The sequence below is a fragment of the Euprymna scolopes genome, chromosome 39, assembly GCF_053919585.1.
Source record: "Euprymna scolopes isolate OS-2025 chromosome 39, ASM5391958v1, whole genome shotgun sequence".
Classification (NCBI taxonomy): domain Eukaryota; kingdom Metazoa; phylum Mollusca; class Cephalopoda; order Sepiida; family Sepiolidae; genus Euprymna; species Euprymna scolopes.
Genome location: NC_136520.1, coordinates 56,846,971 through 56,866,903, shown reverse-complemented (window position 1 = coordinate 56,866,903; position 19,933 = coordinate 56,846,971). Strand labels below are relative to the sequence as shown.

At 33.9% G+C, this 19,933-nt stretch overlaps 1 protein-coding gene across 2 annotated transcripts in view; it reads left to right on the top strand.

Annotated features, from left to right (window-relative positions):
- LOC145263784 (uncharacterized) overlaps positions 1-19,933 on the top strand; it is a 240,951-nt gene that overhangs the window by 35,972 nt on the left and 185,046 nt on the right. The gene's annotated exons all lie outside the window — the stretch shown is intronic.

Here is a 19,933-nt window from a genome sequence, read left to right as displayed (position 1 = left end):
ACTCTATCTTAACAAGCACCGATGATTTTTCATAATTTTTGGATATAGTACTATTTCCGGTATGGCAATTAAGTAATATTGATTTTTGCTTAAAACAACATATTAAAAAAAAAAAAATCGATTTGTCGACTCTATCTTAACAAGCACCTATAAGTTACGCGTTTGTATTACTGTACACATAGATTCGAAAAAGTTGTCAAAAAACAAATATATAACAAATAAATGTTATCAAAGGCAAGATAAGTTACTTTTCTACCAAACTGGATATATTTTTTGTGTTTTTATTCAATGTAACATGTTTATTCAGCTCGAAAAACATGCAGTGTTTACCGATGTATTGGAAAATTCAAAATGGCACCCGACTCTCTCTTTAACACGGTAAGTTTGGGAAAAGGTGTTATAAATAATAAACTAGACAAAATACTATTAAAAAACACCGAATATATGTCGAGTTATGTCACGGTAACATATATTGAGCGAATTTCTAACAGTATTTTGTCTAGTTTATTATTTATAACACCTTTTCCCGAACTTACCGTGTAAAAGAGAGAGTCGGGCGCCATTTTGAATTTTCCAATACATCGGTGAACACGGTATGCTTTTCGAGCTGAATAAATATGTTAAATTAAATAAAAAAATGAGAAATATATCCAGTTTGGTAAAAAAGTAACTTATCTTGCCTTTGATAACATTTATTTGTTATATATTTGTTTTTTCACAACTTTTTCGAATCTATGTGTACAGTAATACTTTTCTACCTAGCCGGATAAACTTTTAGCGTTTTTACTTACATTAAAACGTTTATTTGGTCTGAAAAAAACAAATAGTATCGGGCGTTTGGTGAGAACAAGAAAAAATGACCGCTAATTATGACTGAAATATTTGAAGTTTCGGTAATGACGTAAAAATAAAGAAAGTAAAAACAAAACAAAATATTGCTAGAAACCCACACAATAAATATCACAGTAACATGGTACAATTTATTGGGTGGTTATCTGCCCTTGCGCTTCTAGTTCTACACTATTGGGACGAAATTTTAGAAATCGTAATATTGAATTTCACATGAAAACAATGGTGTCTACGGATCCCTCATATTTTTTAAAGATCATTATATCCTAAAATGGGTTTGTATTACTGTACACATAGATTCGAAAAAGTTGTAAAAAAATAAATAAATAAAATAACAAATAAATGTTATCAAAGGCAAGATAAGTTACTTTTCTACCTAACTGGATATGTTTTCAGTGTTTTTATTTAATGTAACATGTTTATTTAGCTCGAAAAACATACTGTGTTTACCGATGTATTGGAAAATTCAAAATGGCACCCGACTCTCTCTTTAACACGGTAAGTTTGGGAAAAGGTGCTATAAATATAAAACTAGACAAAATACTGTTAGAAACTCGCTCAATATATGTTACCGTGACATAGGTTGACATATATTCGGTGGGGTTTTAATAGTATTTTGTCTAGTTTATTATTTATACCACCTTTTCCCAAACTTACTGTGTTAAAGAGATAGTTGGGCGCCATTTAGAATTTTCCAATACATCGGTAGGTTTGTTTTTTGACAATTTTTCGAATCTATGTGTACAGTAATACAAACCCCCTAAAATTACGAAAATCGATGAGATAGAAAGTTATTTATTAGAGAAAATAAAAAATAGAATTTGGTGAAAACGATCGTAAGACACAGGAGAGTTCGAAAGAGAGGTAATTTTCAGTTTCGATTCATACAAGATGGCGACACGATTAAAGTTGTTTTTTTTTGTTGTTGTTTTTAATAATTCGGGGGTTGAGTTTGTATTACTGTACACATAGATTCGAAAAAGTTGTCAAAAAACAAATATATAACAAATAAATGTAATCAAAGGCAAGATAAGCTACTTTTCTACCTAATTGATACCTTTTTAGTGTTTTTATTTAATGTAACATGTTTATTCAGCTCGAAAAACATACAGTGTTTACCGATGTATTGGAAAATATAAAATGGCGCTAGACTCTCTGTTGAACACGGCAAGTTTGGGAAAATGAGTTAAAACTAAAAACTAAATAAAAATCCTATACAGAATACTATTAGAAACCCTACAAAATATATGTCAGCTTATGTCCCGGTAACATATTGAGCGAGTTTCTAACAGTATTTTGTCTATTTTTTTAATTTTTTTAACTCATTTTCCCAAACTTACCGTGTTCAACAGAGAGTTCGGCGCCATTTTAAATTTTCCAATACATCGATAAACGCTGTGTATTTTTCGAGCTGAATAAACATGTTACATTAAATAAAAAACACTAAAAAATTATCCAGTTAGATAGAAAAGTAACTTATCTTGCCTTTGATAACATTTATTTGTTATATATTTGTTTTTGACAACTTTTTCAAATCTATGTGTATAGTAAAACAAACCCAAAAATCAGTTTAAATCATATTTTTTTTTGTATTTTTTACGACCTGCCCCAGCCTAGTATAAACAACCACAACCACACCATGTTAAGAATGGCTTTCGATATAAACACCACCCAAACTCCACATGTTAAGAACGGCTTTCGAGGTTGGGGGGTGTTTATTCCGAAAACCGTTCTGAACGTGGGGAGGTTGGGGTATTTATAATATGCTGGGGCACGTCGTAAATATTTCCCGTTTTTTTAAAAAAAATTTTATCTGAAAACTCCATTTATCAACTCCAAAATCTCGTCCCAATAGTGTAGAAGCGCTGTATTTTGTTTAGTTTTTAAGTCATTCTCGAAATTTTAAATATTTATGGGTCAATTCGCGGCCATTTTCATGGTTAAAACCACTAAAAATTTTCCAGATTTCTAGAAGAGTAACTTGTTTTGCCTTTGATAACATTTATTTATTTCGGCGGACCTGAACGAACTTTCCCCACTGCCATAAAAATAATTCCTTTGCAAAAAAAAAAATTTCTGCAGATTATCGTCGATAACAGATTTAACTTTCATATTAGCAGGAAAAGTTTTGGGTTTGTACTACTGTACACATAGATTCGAAAAAGTAGTTAAAAAATAAATATATAACAAATAAATGTTATCAAAGGCAAGATAAGTTACTTTTCTACCTAACTGGATATATTTTTCGTGTTTTTATTCAATGCAACATGTTTATTCAGCACGAAAACCATACAGTGTTTACTAATGTATTGGAAAATTCAAAATGGCGTCTGACTCTCTCTTTAACACGGTAAGTTTGGGAAAAGGTGTTATGAATAAAAAACTGGATAAAATACTGTTAAAACTCGCTCAATATACGTTACCGTGACATAGGTTGACATATTCGGCGGGTTTTTAATAGTATTTTGTCTAATTTTTTTATTTATACCACCTTTTCCCAAACTTACCGTGTTAAAGATGGAGTGAGGCGCCATTTTGAATTTTCCAGTACATTGGTAAACACTGTATGTTTTTCGAGTTGAATAAACATGTTACATTAAATAAAAACACGAAAAATATATCTAGTTAGGTAGAAAAGTAACTTATCTTGCCTTTGATAACATTTATTTGTTATATATTTGTTTTTTGATAACTAAGGTAACATGTTTATTCAGCTCGAAAAACATAAAGTGTTTACCGATGTATTGGAAAATTGAAAATGGCGCCCGACTTTCTCTTCGACACGGTAAGTTTGGGAAAAAGAGTTAAAAATTTTTTAAAATGTGTAAAATACTGTTAGAAAGCCACCAAATATATCTCAGCCTATGTTACGGTAACATATATTAAGCGAGTTTCTAACAGTATTTTGTCTAGTTTTATTTTTATTTATAATTCATTTTCTCAAATTTACCGTGTCAAACAGAGAGTCGGGCGCCATTTTCAATTTTCCAATACATCAGTAAACACTGTATGCTTTTCGAACTGAATAAACATTTTACATTAAATAAAAACACTAAAAACTTATCCAGTTAGGTAGGAAAGTAACTTATCTTGTCCTTGATAACGTTTATTTGTTATATATTTGTTTTGTGACAACTTTTTCTAATCCATGTTTATAGTAAAACAAACCCAATTTTCTCGTACCAGTGTGTTTTGTAAAGCAACCCTCTGTTTTTCTCTTACTACAAAATGATTACTTCAAGCTAAATAATTTTTTTTCTGTCTAATTTTCCAACTGTATTTCCGGGAAAGTTGATAACTGTAGGTCTTGTGTTGAAACATAGACAACATGGCGACCAAAATGGTGGGTGACTTATGCATATGTAAGATACGACCACAGGAAACAAAATACGCTTAATAGTTTTATTTATTTATCTATTTATTTATTTATTTTGCTTCTTGCTTAAAATTTGAGTTATTTATTTTGTTTGCTTAAAAAAAAAAACCCAGACTTTATGAAAAATGAATTTCTCAAACTAACGAAATTCTCATTGGGTTAAGCATTGTTTATTTAATATTTTCACACAAAAAATTATAACTGCAAAAATATTTCGGGTTTGTATTACTGTACACATAGATTCGAAAAAGTTGTCAAAAAACAAATATATAACAAATAAATGTTATCAAAGGCAAGATAAGTTACTTGTCTACCAAACTGGATATATTTTTTGTGTTTTTATTCAATGTAACATATTTATTCAGCTTGAAAAACATGCAGTGTTTATCGATGTATTAACAATTCAAAATGGCGGCCGACTCTCTCTTAAACACGATAAGTTCGGGAAAAGGTGTTATAAATAATAAACTAGACAAAATACTATTAAAAAACACCGAATATATGTCAACCTATGTCACGGTAATATATATTGAGCGAATTTCTAACAGTATTTTGTCTAGTTTATTATTTATAACACCTTTTCCCGAACTTACCGTGTTTAAGAGAGAGTCGGCCGCCATTTTGAATTTTCCAATACATCGGTACACACTTCATGTTTTTCGAGCTGAATAAACATGTTCAATTGAATAAAAACACGTAAATTATATCCAGTTTGGTAGAGAAGTAACTTATCTTGCCTGTGATAACCTTTATTTGTTATATATTTGTTTTTTGACAATTTTTTCGAATCTATGTGTACAGTAATACAAACCCAATATTTCCTCTTTTTTAAAGATTACCTTTTTAAGCGTAATTTTTATATGTAAGATTCTAATATTTTCCTTGCATGAATGAACGTGTAATCTTCAGCGTTACACAATTTTTATATAATCTTGAGAAATAAATTAAAAATTAAAAGCAGGAACACAAAAATAAGGTATTTAATTCTCTCCTACTGCAAGAACTGTGACACCAGGGTTGGAAAGTAGGAATGAGAAGTCAGCTCCCCACTCTGGGGAGGGGCACTCTGACCTGCTAAAAGTGTCTGGGCAGCCCCATCGGTATTCCTCGGTGACAGCGCCTCAGATGATTAGCAATAAACTAATCCCTTCTCAAAAAAGAAGGCAAAGCCTGGGAGAGTGAACCTCCTAGAACTGCACAGAACTTTACACCCACCGCAAAATCCACAGGGGCAGGATCATTACAGAAATAGTCTAATCTCTGTCGATTTGGGTGTCTACGAAAATAATTAAATTAAAAAATGGAAAAAAATTATTCGAACGTTCACGATAGGAATGTACAGATGTACAGATGTACGGTTGGGGCGGGGGTAGAAAGGCAACCACTCAGTTTTGCACCCCTTCGTCCCTTCAATCACACGACATCATTTTCAGATAGCTTTTTGAGTTTCTGCCATTTTGGTTTTCTGCAGAACTCATGCTAAACCACTTTTCGTTTGTTATGATTGTGGAAGACAGAATCTCTCGCTTTTAGGGGCTAATAAAGCTTTTTTTTTTTTTTAAATACAAACAAGGTGATTTATTTTAATTCAATATCTTAGGTCTTTACTTTACTTCTCATCTTTTTCTCCCTTTTAGAAATTAACTTTAGGCTTTAATCTTTCAAATACAAGCAAAAGTAGTCGGAAACCTACAAAACTATGGCTGCCTATTAGTTCTCCGCCATTAATTCACATACATAGACACATTGGTACGAAAAAGGGTTTTAAAAAACAAACATATAACAAATAAATGTAAGCAAAAGTGAGAGAAGGGGTTTGTATTACTGTACACATAGATTCGAAAAAGTTGTCAAAAAACAAATATATAACAAATAAATGTTATCAAAGGCAAGATAAGTTACTTCTCTACCAAACTGGATATAATTCACGTGTTTTTATTCAATTTAACATGTTTATTCAGAGGAAATATTGGGTTTGTATTACTGTACACATAGATTCGAAAAAGTTGTCAAAAAACAAATATATAACAAATGTTTACAAAATGTCTACGCACGTTCGTAGACATTTTGTAAACATTGTTTTTAAAAAATAAAAAATAATACTTCTATTATGTTTTAAACGACTGTAATAGTTTATTTTGGAATTATATTTCATAAAGAAAATTGACAACCCACTTTAAAAACAGAAATTACGAGTTTTATATATTTTATTCGCAGTTTTTTGTTGGGGGTGTAAAAAATTCCGCCTAAAATTCTGATACACCTACCGGATCACGTGACTCTTCTGGCGGCCATGTTGTAAGCCCTAATGGTATTTTTGGAGATTACCTGTCAACCTATGTCACGGTAACATATATTGAGCGAGTTTTTAACAGTATTTTATCTGGGTTTTGTATTTATAACACCTTTTCCCAAACTTACCGTGTTAAAGAGAGAATCAAACGCCATCTTGAATTTTCCAATACATCGGTAAGCACTGTATGTTTTTCGAGCTGAATAAACATGTTAAATTGAATAAAAACACGTGAATTATATCCAGTTTGGTAGAGAAGTAACTTATCTTGCCTTTGATAACATTTATTTGTTATATATTTGTTTTTTGACAACTTTTTCGAATCTACGTGTACAGTAATACAAACCCGAGAGAAGTTACCTTTCGACCTAGCTAAATCAGCGTTTTTTTTTTTTTTGTGTTTTTATTTATTTTTTAATGTTTATGCGGCTCGAAAAGCAAGTAGTGACAAGCGTTACGTGAGAAGAAAAAAAAAATGGCCGCGATCTTTCTTACATCTTTTAAAGTCTCGCCAATGACTAAACAATAAAAGAAAGTAAAACTAAATGGTGGTAGAAACCCGCCCAATAAAGGTCACGGTAACATTTATGTCGATTGTAAAACGAACCCACATTTGTTTGTACTAGTTGAATGTTTTCGAAATATTGTTCTCGTCTTCAGCGACATATTTAGAACGTTTCGTGGTGGCTTTTTGTTATGGGTCGAAACGAAGCGATTACAATGGGACTCACCTTAACTACATTACATTTCCATGCTCTAACTAATTGCCATTTCAAATCTTTATATATATATATATATATATATATATATATATATATATATATATATATATATATATATATACTAGCAAAAGTACCCGTCGTTGACTGGGTTCAAAAACAGCCTACAGAAAATGGACTCTGATTTATGAAAGTATGATAGGTTATGAAAATGAAGGGTTGTAAAGAGATAGCTTCGAATTTGGGGGTATCAAAACCAAAACAAAATATGAAAGTAAAAATAAAAAAATAAACCCCATAATTTATTATACCATACCTGTTCACACTGAAACACTTATCACAATATTCTGTGGATCTATATTAAAAAACCTTGTTAAACTTTGTGACATATTTCCATTCCATGGAGGTCAGGTGCGAACGAACACCCTATAATTTTATTGTACCATATTTCTTCAAACTGAAACATAATTATCAAAGTATACTTACGCAGATAGATATGAAAAGTCTTTATTAAAGTTTGTGCCTATTTCTATTCTTTGGAGGGCAGGCGCGAACGCAGACAATTTTATTATACCATCCCTATTTAAGTTAAAACATACTTATCAAAGTATTATTATGTACATCTATATCAAAAACGCTTGTAAACGTTTTTTTTTTAATTTTTAAATTTTTTATTTCCATACTTTGTGGACCAGGCGCGTAGAAAGACACCACAATTTTAATGAACCACCGTTCTGCCAGATCAAACATACCCATACCTGTGTCTCGATACATCTTCTATCATTATATGTGATCAGTTTTCTATAATAGTCAACCATATAGGAGCCTATTCGTGACCAGACACACACGCAGACGTTCAGCTTCATATTACACACACACACACACACACACACACACACGCACGCACACACACACACACACACACACACACACACACACACACACACACACACACACACACACACACACACACACACACATATATATATTCAGAATGTGAAAGATTATATATATTAAATTCTACAGCCAAACAACGGCGCAGCCCACAAGAGCCATGACAGTCAACGAACCGGAAATCCAAAACTCGAGTTTCGTTCTCATTTGGGCTCATCAGTTAGATGTATCCGAACTCAAAGGCTCGGGTTAGACACACCCGAACACAAGAGGCTCGGGTTTCGAATCCTGAGCTCGCATGTGTCTAACTGATGAGCCCAAATGAGGGCGAAACTCGAATCTTAGACTGTCATGACTCTTGTTGGCTGCGACGTTGTTTGGCTGTGGAATTTATTGTATATATATATATATATATATATATATATATATATATATATATATATATATATATGGCGCCCGGTTTATTGAATAAATATCGATTGAAAACACATTTTATAACCGTTCTTAAAGTAGATATTTTTTAAAGGCGACTACGCACCTCCAGAATATTTTTTAAAAAGTATTGTTACTTGTTTACTCTTGTTTAAAAAAAATATAAACGTAATCCGAGCAGTGAGCTTCGACATTACCTAAAGAATATACAAATTAATTTCCTTTTTTGGAAGTGGGGGTCGTTTCAAAACTATATCTACCTTTATATTTTCTTTAATTTTCTATTTTTGAGCGATTATTGAGACTCCTAAGACGTGATCCTCTCATGTCGGACATTTTTTGTTCAAAACAAACACTGGACATTACTTGTTTTCTTTTGTTTTTTTAACTAAAAAAACACTTTAAAATAAGTTGAACCACTAAAAACTTACAAAGCTAGGTAGAAACGTACACTTGGAAAAGTCAATTTTATATTTAAATAACAACATTAAACAAGGAAAAATATTTTTTAAAAAGTACACATCCCACGAGGGATGCGTATTCTTTTTAAAAACAACATCTCCTTCAAGAACGGTCATAAAATGTGTTTTCCATCGATATTTATTCAATAATAGACCAGTTTTCCTACCGAGCAAAAACGGACGAATTTTCCGGGGACGCGTTTCCGGGGACGAAGTTTCCTGGGTTCATATATATATATATATATATATATATATATATATATATATATGTATGTGCGTGTGTGTGTGTGTGTGTGTGTGTGTGTGTTTCCCCAAAACCTCCGGCCTTAATGGTGGTGAGACTAAAAATTGCTGCTACCGTTATAAATGATGTGAAATAACAGCAAGGGGAATCTTGATTCCAAATATTTCTCATATGTAATATCTCCCCTCTTTTGGAAATAGACTACGATTATGAATATCTCCAGTATAAAATAATCTTTATACACTGTGAAATTTAACCAAATAAGGGAGATGTAACATATGAGAAATATTTGGAATCAAGTCTTCCCTTGCTGTTATTTCAGATCATTTGAAACCATAGCAGCAAGGTTTAGTCTCTCCTCCATCAAGACCAGTGGTTTGGGGGATATATCAGATATTTTGTAATTCATATGCCAAACTACGAAAACAAATGACTATGATTGAAACATTTTATGACGGTAAAAATGTGGCAACAATGGACGATCCCTTAATGTGTGACTGTAAGGGAAAATGGCACATAGCCTCTTCCATTTCTTGTGCTCAGCGGAGGAGCAGTCCTTCACGACTGAGACAATTTTTTATTTTTGTACCTTTTCTCCACGTTAAAAAATGACCCTGGTGTCTAACTCTGTCCCGTGGGGAGGCATTGTAAATAGGTACACTAATTAGGTCATTAGCTTTCCAACGAGCCTATTTTTTTTGTTAAATTCTGATCAATAGACGCTAAGATTTGGAATTTATGAAATTGTCAAAAACGGTGGTTACAAAATATCTTAGGCACCCCCCACTGTTTGGGTAGAACACTGACGTAAATAATCTCACCCGCTACGTAATTCGCTGAAAAATGCGAGGCTCGCTGTTCGTTTATAAATAAGCGGTTTGAGCACTATAAAAGTGGTGGACGAATGTTTGTTTAAAATAGACATTTGGCGAGGTTATTTGCGGGCACCGCTGCAGGGAGTCGGTCGGTGGAACTGCTATCAACTCGATGGTTCTAGGTTCGATCCTTGGCTTAGGAGAGGTGCTAGTCTAGCGGCACTGATGAGTTGTGATACAACGAAACAGGGCTGTATGTCGATGACTACAATTATATATATATATATATATATATATATATATATATATACTGGTAGGCAAATTGAAATGCTCATATATTTTTGGTTCTATTGGACGAAATTACATGAAAATTTGCAGGCTTTTTGAAGATTATAATACTATTCTATGGTTAAAATTTTATGACAATTGGTAAAAAAGAAACTATATTTTCAAACCAATAAAACATGCCCAAAGTTTCTTACATTTGTATATATTGTATATATAGTGCCCTAGCAGGCCACATTTGTGGCATATATATATATATATATATATATATATATATATATATATATATATATATATATATATGTATAAGAAATGTAAAAATATCAGCGGTGGTTGACGTTATGTTTTGAGAAAAATAGAAAAACCGAATGAAATTATTAAAATAATCAACGTTTCGTCCTTATTTCATAGGACATCTTCAGGATATTAAGTAAAAATGCAAGAAAGAAAATGTCATAGATCGTGCGAAAAAGACAGTTCTTGAATCCTACCCATGTCGGGAAGGACAAATATATGTGTGCGTATGGGAAGGTTGGGTTGTTCGATGTCTATATATACACTTTTAAAAATGCGTTAAAAAGATGTACATATTTATTTTAACGCAATTTTAAAAGTGTATATATAGACATCGAACAACCCAATATATATGTCAGCCTATGTAACGGTAACATAATTGAGCGACTTTCTAACACTATTTTGTCTATTTTTTAAATTTTTTTATTTTTAACACCTTTTCCCAAACTTACCGTGTCAAAGAGAGAGCCGGGCGCCATTTTTAACTTTCTAATACATCGGTAAACACTGTATACCGAATAAACATGTTACATTAAATAAAAACACTAAAACATATCCAGTTAGGTAGAAAAGTAACTTATCAGTAAAAGTAACATTTATTTGTTATGTATATGTTTTTTGACAACTTTTTGGAATCTATGTGTACAGTAATACAACCCCGGTTTTTTCTTTCTTTTTTTGTACTAAAAACACAATAACAGTTGCTCTACTCGATGGATTAATATATTACTGTTTTCGACATGACAATTAAGTAATACTGCTTTTGTTTAAAAAAAAAAATCGATCTGTCACCTCTCTTCCAACAATCGCCTTAATTGCTCTGTCGACTCCATCTTAACAAGCGCAAAATCTTTAATGCATAAATATTTCTAAAGTATGTTTAAGCCAGTTTTAATAACTCGTGCTTTTGTGCGACAGTATATAAAGCTACTAAACCAAATTCCTTTTTAAAATTTTGAAGAGTGATATGTAATCCATTATTTAATTTTTTACTGCACGCGTACGAGCAGTATCCCCCCCCCCACATACACACACGAGTACGAGTAGCAGTAACCACCCTCCTCCACATGTACGAGCAATACTCCGCCCCCTCATATTTGTTTAATTTTCGTCACCTGACATTTACAAAGGTTTTGCTCAAACGATTTTTTTTTTTGGGGGGGGGGGGTCGTTTTTTGTTTTTAAACGCAATTTTTGTTAAATTTGACTATCGGAATACCCAGGCCAAATCATCGCTAAAACAATCGTCCGTGTACATCAAACTTAAAGAACGAACCGGAAACTCAAAAACGAAATTTATTTATTTATTTATTTATTTATTTTTATTTTAGTTCAGGTACGCGTTTACTAGAAAAATTTGTTTCTTCTGTTATTATTTTAGTAAGAACGAACGACTATTTCGTTATCTTTCTTAAACATTACATTTTCGATCCATATACGTGAACAGGGGTAATGTTGACCGAAATAGTTATTCGTTCTTACTAAAATAATGATAATGGTGTAGATTGACCTTCCTTTGTTTACAAAGACATTTGACGGAAGTGACGTCAGACATCTACGGATGGTCAAAACCGTATCGAATGAACCTTTTTTTTATATAAGTTTTTTTTTCAAACAGTCTTTATTTGAACTTAATGGACTGCGATGGATTTAGCTATATGTTCCTTGGAACGCATAGAAAAAATAAAAGAATTAACAATTTAATTTTTGTAAGAAAGATAACGAAATAGCAATTCGTTCTTACTAAAATAATTACAGGGAAATACAGCTTTTCTGGTAAATACGTTCCTTAACTAAAAATAAATAAATAAATAAATAAAAAGTGCAGCCAAAAATAAAAAATAAAAATAATAATAAATAAATAATTTTCGTTTCATTTTGTTTTCGAGTTTCCGGTTCGGTTTTTGTGAGTTGATGGACGCGGACAATTTTTTTAGCGGTGATTTAGCAAGGGGATTCTATTGGCAAGGGGATTCTATTGGCACATTTAGCATTTTTTTGATACGCAATCTTTAAGTTTCGTCACCCGACATTTACAATTTTTACATTAACAGGAAAACTCTTTGCTTTACTTACGCGTGTGCACTGTCTTTAATACAAGAAATCATTTCTTATCCATGTATATATAAGCGTTCCTTAGCTTGCCTTTGGTAACATTCACTTGCTGTGCATTTACTTTTTCACCAAATAATTAACAAATGATATGTAACTCACTTAGAGGCAAGAAACCCAGACATATAAGAAGTTGTCAAATATAAAGAGGCTTGTTTTAACTTCAAATCAAAAAGGGGGGGGGATCTGCAAAAACAAATGAGCTTTAAATTAGCTTTTCGACCTTTTATGCAACAAAGCATTTCTAATAGTAAGTGTTGTTGTTCCAGGTTCTACAACATAACATTTAGCCCATATGCCTCGACTTTCTCTTTGTGATCGTCAGAATCGAGAAATCGAACACAGATTGAAATGTGATGAGAAAATAGTACGAATGACTGTGTAAAATCATCAAAAACATCGGCACTGTTTGTGATGCCTCTAAATCTGGTTGTCCTAGAGTTACTTCTTACAGGGAAGACAATGCTATTAAGATCCGCAGACAGATTTGAAACAGCTCCCTAAATCCAACAACAGTGTAATCTTGTTAAAAACTGCTCTCTTTCTACAGTTAAGAACAGATTGAAATAATTTAATTTACACGGCCGTGTTGCAAGACGCAAGCCAATGATTTCTGTAAAGAACAGAAAGCGCCGCCTGGACTTCGTCAGATACAATGAAGATCATGACTCTTCATATTCGTTGAAAGTGATTTTTACCGACGAGAGCAAGTTCAATAGGCAAGGCAGTGATGGTAGGCAGTACGTCCGTCAAAAAAAAAAAAAAAGGACGAATAATTTAATCCCAGGTGCACAGTTTCAATGCTGCAATCTGGTGAAGGTTCTGTTTTGGTGTGGAATTGCAAGATCGAATTAATTCGAGCAAAGACATTAATATGTTTACTAAGCATTTTCTATCCTACTTTCGCCGGAATTTGGATGATAATCCCATCTTCATGCAGGATAATGCTCCCATTCACACAGCTGGCAATGCCAAAAGGTTCCTGGAAGAGAATGATATTCCGTGTTTGGATTAGCTTGTACAATCTCCAGACCTCAGTCCTATCGAAAACGTATGGCATTACATCAATGATCTACGCAATGATAAAATTTCACATCTGGAAGAACTTTAGACAAAAATTAAAAAGAAGTGGGATGCCCTTTATCCGGAGTATTGCCGCAGACTAATTCAAGGAAGGCCCAAAAGATTGCAAGCTTTCACATTGCAGAAGGCCTATGCTACTAAATATTAAGTAGTTCATTGTGTTTCTGTTGTATCTGTATTGCATTAATGTTCTAAAGTTACATTTAAATAACAATTTTCCATTGTCCATTGTTTCTTTTTGCTTTCTGGATTGGAGGTTATTTTTGTTAATTGAAGTGAACACTAGGATATATCAACTGAGAGTCAAATATGAACAGGTAAAATTATAGAGGAATAAAAGGCGAATCGAATGAAGTATAGGTAGTTTAAACAGTTACATTCAATTTAGCTTAAATTTGCGGTTTTTGAAAAAAAAAATGACAAATGCGGACTTTCTTTTTGGCGCGACTGTATATTGACATATATATATATACATACGCACATTTGTGTGTGTGTATATATATATATGCACATTTCTGTATATATATATACGCACATTTCTGTATATATATATATATATACGCACATTTCTGTATATATATATATATATATATATATATATATATATAAACACATTTATGTGTATATATATTTGTCATTTCTTTGTATATGCTCTGTAGTTGCATCGAGCTTCATAAAAGATTCATAAATTAAAGGTGAAATGTAATTAAAGAAACATATTTCCCAATAAACATATGTGTGTATATATGTATTTATATGTGTTTATATATGTATATATGTACACGCATTTGTGTTATGTAAAGACTGCAGTCTGTCAAATTGCAGAAGGTCTATGCTACTAAATATTAAGTAGTCCATTGTATTCCTGTTGTATATGTGTTGCGTTAATGTTCTAAAATTACATTTAAATAACAATTTTCCATTGTCCGGAGTTTCTGTTTGCTTTCTCGATTTGAGGTTACACATGCATATACATGTGTTGTCTATATATACATATACATATATATGTATGTGTATATGTATATATTGTTTTAGAAAAGTATAGATTCTCAACATTTGGGTTAAATAATAGGGTCAACTACAGGGTGGTCAAAAAGTCAGGTAACATCGCAATCTCCTCTTCAATAAATAACTTTAAAGACGCTATTGTATCAGGCTTCTTGCCATAAACGCTATCCTTTACATAGCCCCAAAACCAGAAATCAGGAGGGGTAAGATCCCTATATAAGATTATAATGGATCATATTGTTTTTTCTACCTTTAACACGTTACCTGACTTTTTGACCACCCTGTAGACTCTCAAGTCTTGGTGACCCACTGATCTAAGAGAAAAAAGAAAACTCTGAAATTTAGCTAGTCTTTCTCTGCTCATTCGGCCGTTGTTTCTCTGTCCAGCAGCTGCAATGTATACTACAATGTATTGTGGATTAAGCCACTGCGAGGAAGCATGCGAATCTTTTTTTTTTTTTTTTTTACATAGGCGTCACCACTTATCAAGGCCGATTGGCCACTCAAGGATAAGGGTTAAAGAGTGTAGAGTAGTCAAAAGGACAATATAGTAATCAATAGTAATGGAAGTTCGGTAAATTTGTTAACTTAAGTGGAACGGCTCATCAGAAACTTGTTCACGTTGGACTTGAAGATAACCATATTATAGACAGCTGGAAAGCAGGAAAACGGAAGACAATTCCACAGGCGTGCAGTTCTAAGAAGGACGCTTTGACCATGGAATCTATGTTTAGGTTTAGGCACAGATAAAGAGTGGGGAAAATTATTGATAATGTTTTCAGCTAGTCTAGTGTTTCTTGTGAAAGTTTAGCGAGGGGGGACCATAGATTGAAGCTCAGTCGAACACGTTCAATGAAAATAACGATAAAGCAGAGACAAACTCGCAACATCTCTTCTGTGAGATAGAGGTTGCACTAACTGCAGCAGGCCATCAATCGATTTGATTAAAAAATGTGCAATTTCACTAATTTCAATGCCAATAAAAGTATGGTGTAGAATATTCGTTGATCCTGTGTGTGTGTGTGTGTGCGCGCGCGCGCACGCGCGCGTGTGTGTGTTTCTTCCTCATAGGTTCCAAAACGGCTGAGCCTATCTTTTGCAAATTTCACACAAATCTAATTCATACGTCTGGCAGTGTCCTTAGGTATGTTTTGTACAGAAGTTCATCCGTTAAGTATCGAAAATCCAAAAAATCCGATCTTAAAAATAGCTTTGTTCTCTCATATATAATCTTATATATATATATATAAAAAAAAAAGAATAATTTTTACAGGGAATATTTTACGTTACGCCGGCAAGGTAGATAATGAAATTTCAGCAAATCATTTCTTTTTAAAAAACAGATGTATCATAATCTGGAGATGTAGCTCAGTGGTTGAGCATTCGACGACATATCGAATGATCCCCTGTTCAAGCCCGCGTGTACCTCACTATTTTATTTTGATTTTTCCTTGTGAATGAGTTCAATTTAAGATAAACGAAGAGGTGCCATTTTAAATTGCCGCAAATCATTTCTTCGTTTTAATATTTTAAAACTAAACACTAATCAGAAATTACATTTCCAGGGTATTCATCATCAAGCCCAAATATCAGTTAACGTGGTATTGTAAACAAACACAGATGGGATTTGATAAACGACATTATCCTTATTATTTTTATTTCATTTTTTAGTCCGCTGAGAAAATTATTCCTCGTAATATATAATAATCAATAGAGGAATAGTTCTATAATAATGCATACGAATCTGCATAAATTAAAATATCATGTTTAAGCGTACTAGCGACCGGGCAACGCCGGGCTGCCAGCTAGAATAATATAGACATATAAAGGAATCACCTTATAATTGCAGTGTTTTTAAGTATAACTCGCCCCTATTTACTTGCCTCCCCACGAGAGCAGAATTAGACACAAGGTTGGTTTTTAACATGGGAAAAATCCAGCTCCCCCCAAAAGGGGCACTATTGATAGGAACAACAAAATAATTGTCTCTGTCATGAAGGATTTCTCCTCCACTGACCGCGGACAGAAATGGTGAAGTATAGCATCAGAACATATACTACACTGTGATCTTGGCCTGGAGTCCAAGAACTTGCTATTTTAAAATTAGATAAAAAATTTAAAATAAAAAAAAAGTCAAATAATGTCATGACGTAACGTCGTGTCAAACGTTTTAAATATTGAACTTCATTTCGAGGAGCTGCATATCCTTGGGAAAGAGCCAACCTTACACAATTAGGAGGATAGTCCTTAGAAGTGCAAAGAGTGGAGACATATGCGGCACAATCACGTTGACACACCGGTTCTCGCCAGACCACCAAAATTAAGCAACGTTGTGCCTGGCCAGTACCAGATGGGTGACCATTTGGGAAGGCGAGGTGCTGTGTGTATTGTGAGGTAAAATACCAGGTTGAGAAACAGGCGCGGCCTATCTTTCTCTCGAGGGAAGATGGGACTCTCTAGGCACCCCATCTAGTGATGGCGTCACGATAAAAAAAAAAAAAATACCCTTGATAGCCCTGACAAAGCATCAAGTATTCAGCTACTGACAAGTTTTTTTTAATTTTATTTATTATTACTCTACAAACTCGTGTAGTGAGTTCAATCTCGTCTGCGCCCGCGCTGTCATTGTTAGACATGGCGGGCAACGAACGATATGATATCCGGCTGTTCTTTGCTTACAACTTTCAGTAACACGGCGTGTGGATTGTTTTAAACTAATAACGTTTCCGTTAAAGCGAAAAAGAAGGAAACAAGTTACAGTGGAAATAATTAAGAACCGTTTAAGGAAACAACATTAAACGAACGCTGTTAATTACTGCAATTAATATAATGGCTTTAGGAAGACAAGCCACAACTTATGGAAAAAACACACACAAAACCACAAGAGATTCTGATGAGAGTAATGAAATTCCGAAACACGTGTTCATAATATTTAATTAAAAAAAGTAAATATTAAACTGTTGTAATTTTACTTTTTTTTTACCAAGGGGTAACTACATATCAAGTCCCGGAGGCCACTCGAGGATAACTGTTAATCTGTATACTGTAGTCATTTGCGCAATATCGTAGTAATCTACCAGTGGAAATCTCGCATAATTAGATTATTTCAGGGGACAGTTCAATAACGACTTGTTTACGATAGACTTAGACGACAATATTGTAGTCAGCTGTGAAGCAGACCAGCGAAACAGAGTTCCACAGGCTAGCAGTTCTAGGAAAGAAAGTTTTGATCATGGAATCCACGTTTAGGTTTCAGCACCAATAGAGAGAAATTTTTTATAGTGATTTTTATCGTGGCTAGACGAGTGTTTTTGTGAAAGATTAACGAGACGGGGCCATAGATTGGAGCTCAGTCGAACACTTGCCATGAAAATAAAGATAGAGCAGAGACAAGCTAGCAACATCTTTTCTGTGGCAAAGAGGTTGCAAAGAAAAGAAAATGAGCATCAACAACCAGATTGTAAAGTCGGTTTTAAACTGTCAAGCAGAGGAAAAGGTGGCCCGAGCAGCTCCTGCTCAAATGTGACAGCTGTACTCAATCCCAGAACGCACTTGGCTCATATACACGTAGAGGATTGCATCGGCAGTGAGATATCTACTGGAGCAGTAGAATGATCCAATCATTTTTTCCAGAGACCTTGGCAATGGATTTGTCGGTCGAATTCTAAAAAAACATTGGGGCTAACAGTTGATCTTTGTATTAGATAGATAGATAGATAGATAGATAGATATTCGAATATTCCATTAAATATCCTTTTCTCAAATGTTGAGTTAGAAAAAAAAGTTAAGAATATTATTTTGCCTTCCCCCAATTTATCATTTAAATCATTTATAATATACCTTTCTTGTGGTCTCTTAGTATTACTGGCTTCCAGGACGAGAAATCCTCTAGTTTAGTAGATTATCCAACTTCATGCTATGACTTGAGGTAACAATCATTTGGAGAAGGTGAACTCGAAAGACAAAGGATACTCCCTGTATGGGGCAGCTGTGCGTGTAATTGTGACCTCAATGTTCACCCCTTAACATTTATTATTTTGGACTCAAATGAAATTAAAAGTTTGATCCATGTCCAAGTAACCTACATCTAAAATTTCAAGTGTTTAGATCCAAAATAAATCCAATATACATGGATAAAATGAATGAAATGAAAATGGAAAGGGAGAGACCTAGAGGCTTGACGTTTCGTCCGTCTTATGCAGATATTCTTAAGAAGGATTTTCCTTGACCCTCCGTCTTGAGAAAGCACACACAAGGCGTGCGAAATGCTGATCCTCTAGCTCTCTTCGCCTCAATTTTATTTTTATTTCACACCCCCGTATATATATATATATATATATATGGGAGAGAAAGAGATAGATAGATGCTGTATTTATTTCTTTTTCGCCGCGAACAATGTGACACTAGGATCAGAAAATATGATTTAAATGTAAGCACCACAGAGGACGAGCACTCAAACCCTGCAAACGATGCCTATGCAGCCCCGTCGGTATTCTTCGGCAGAGGCGCCTCAGACGATTCCGAGTAAACCACCCCTTGCGCAAATATCGTACAAAATAGACTTCGTGGCTTAGTGGGGGATGCCCTTTTCTCTACCCTGCAACCTCTCTCCCACAGAAGAGACGTTGCGAGCCTATCTTTGTTTTATCGTTATTTCCATGGCAGGTGTTCGTCTGAGCTCCAATCTCTCGTCCCCCCTCGCCAATCTTTCACGAAAAACACCCGTCTAGCTGAATCCACTGTGAAAAATTTCCCCCACTCTTTATCTGTGCCTACATCAAAACGTGGATTCCATGAACAAAGCTTCTTTCTTAGAACTGCACGCCTGTGGAACTCTGTTCCGTCTGCCTGCTTCCCACCTGACTACAACTTGGATGTCTTCAAGTCCAACGTTAACAAATTCCTAATCAACCGCCCCCTTAAGTAAACACTTCATCAAATCTCCGCACTAACGTACTGTACTGAGTGGCTTCCGGGCCTTGATAAGTGGTGACCACCGTGTAAAAAAAATAGCAAAGCCTAAGAGAGTAGACCTCCTAGAACTGCACAGAGCCAGCCGTTACAACGC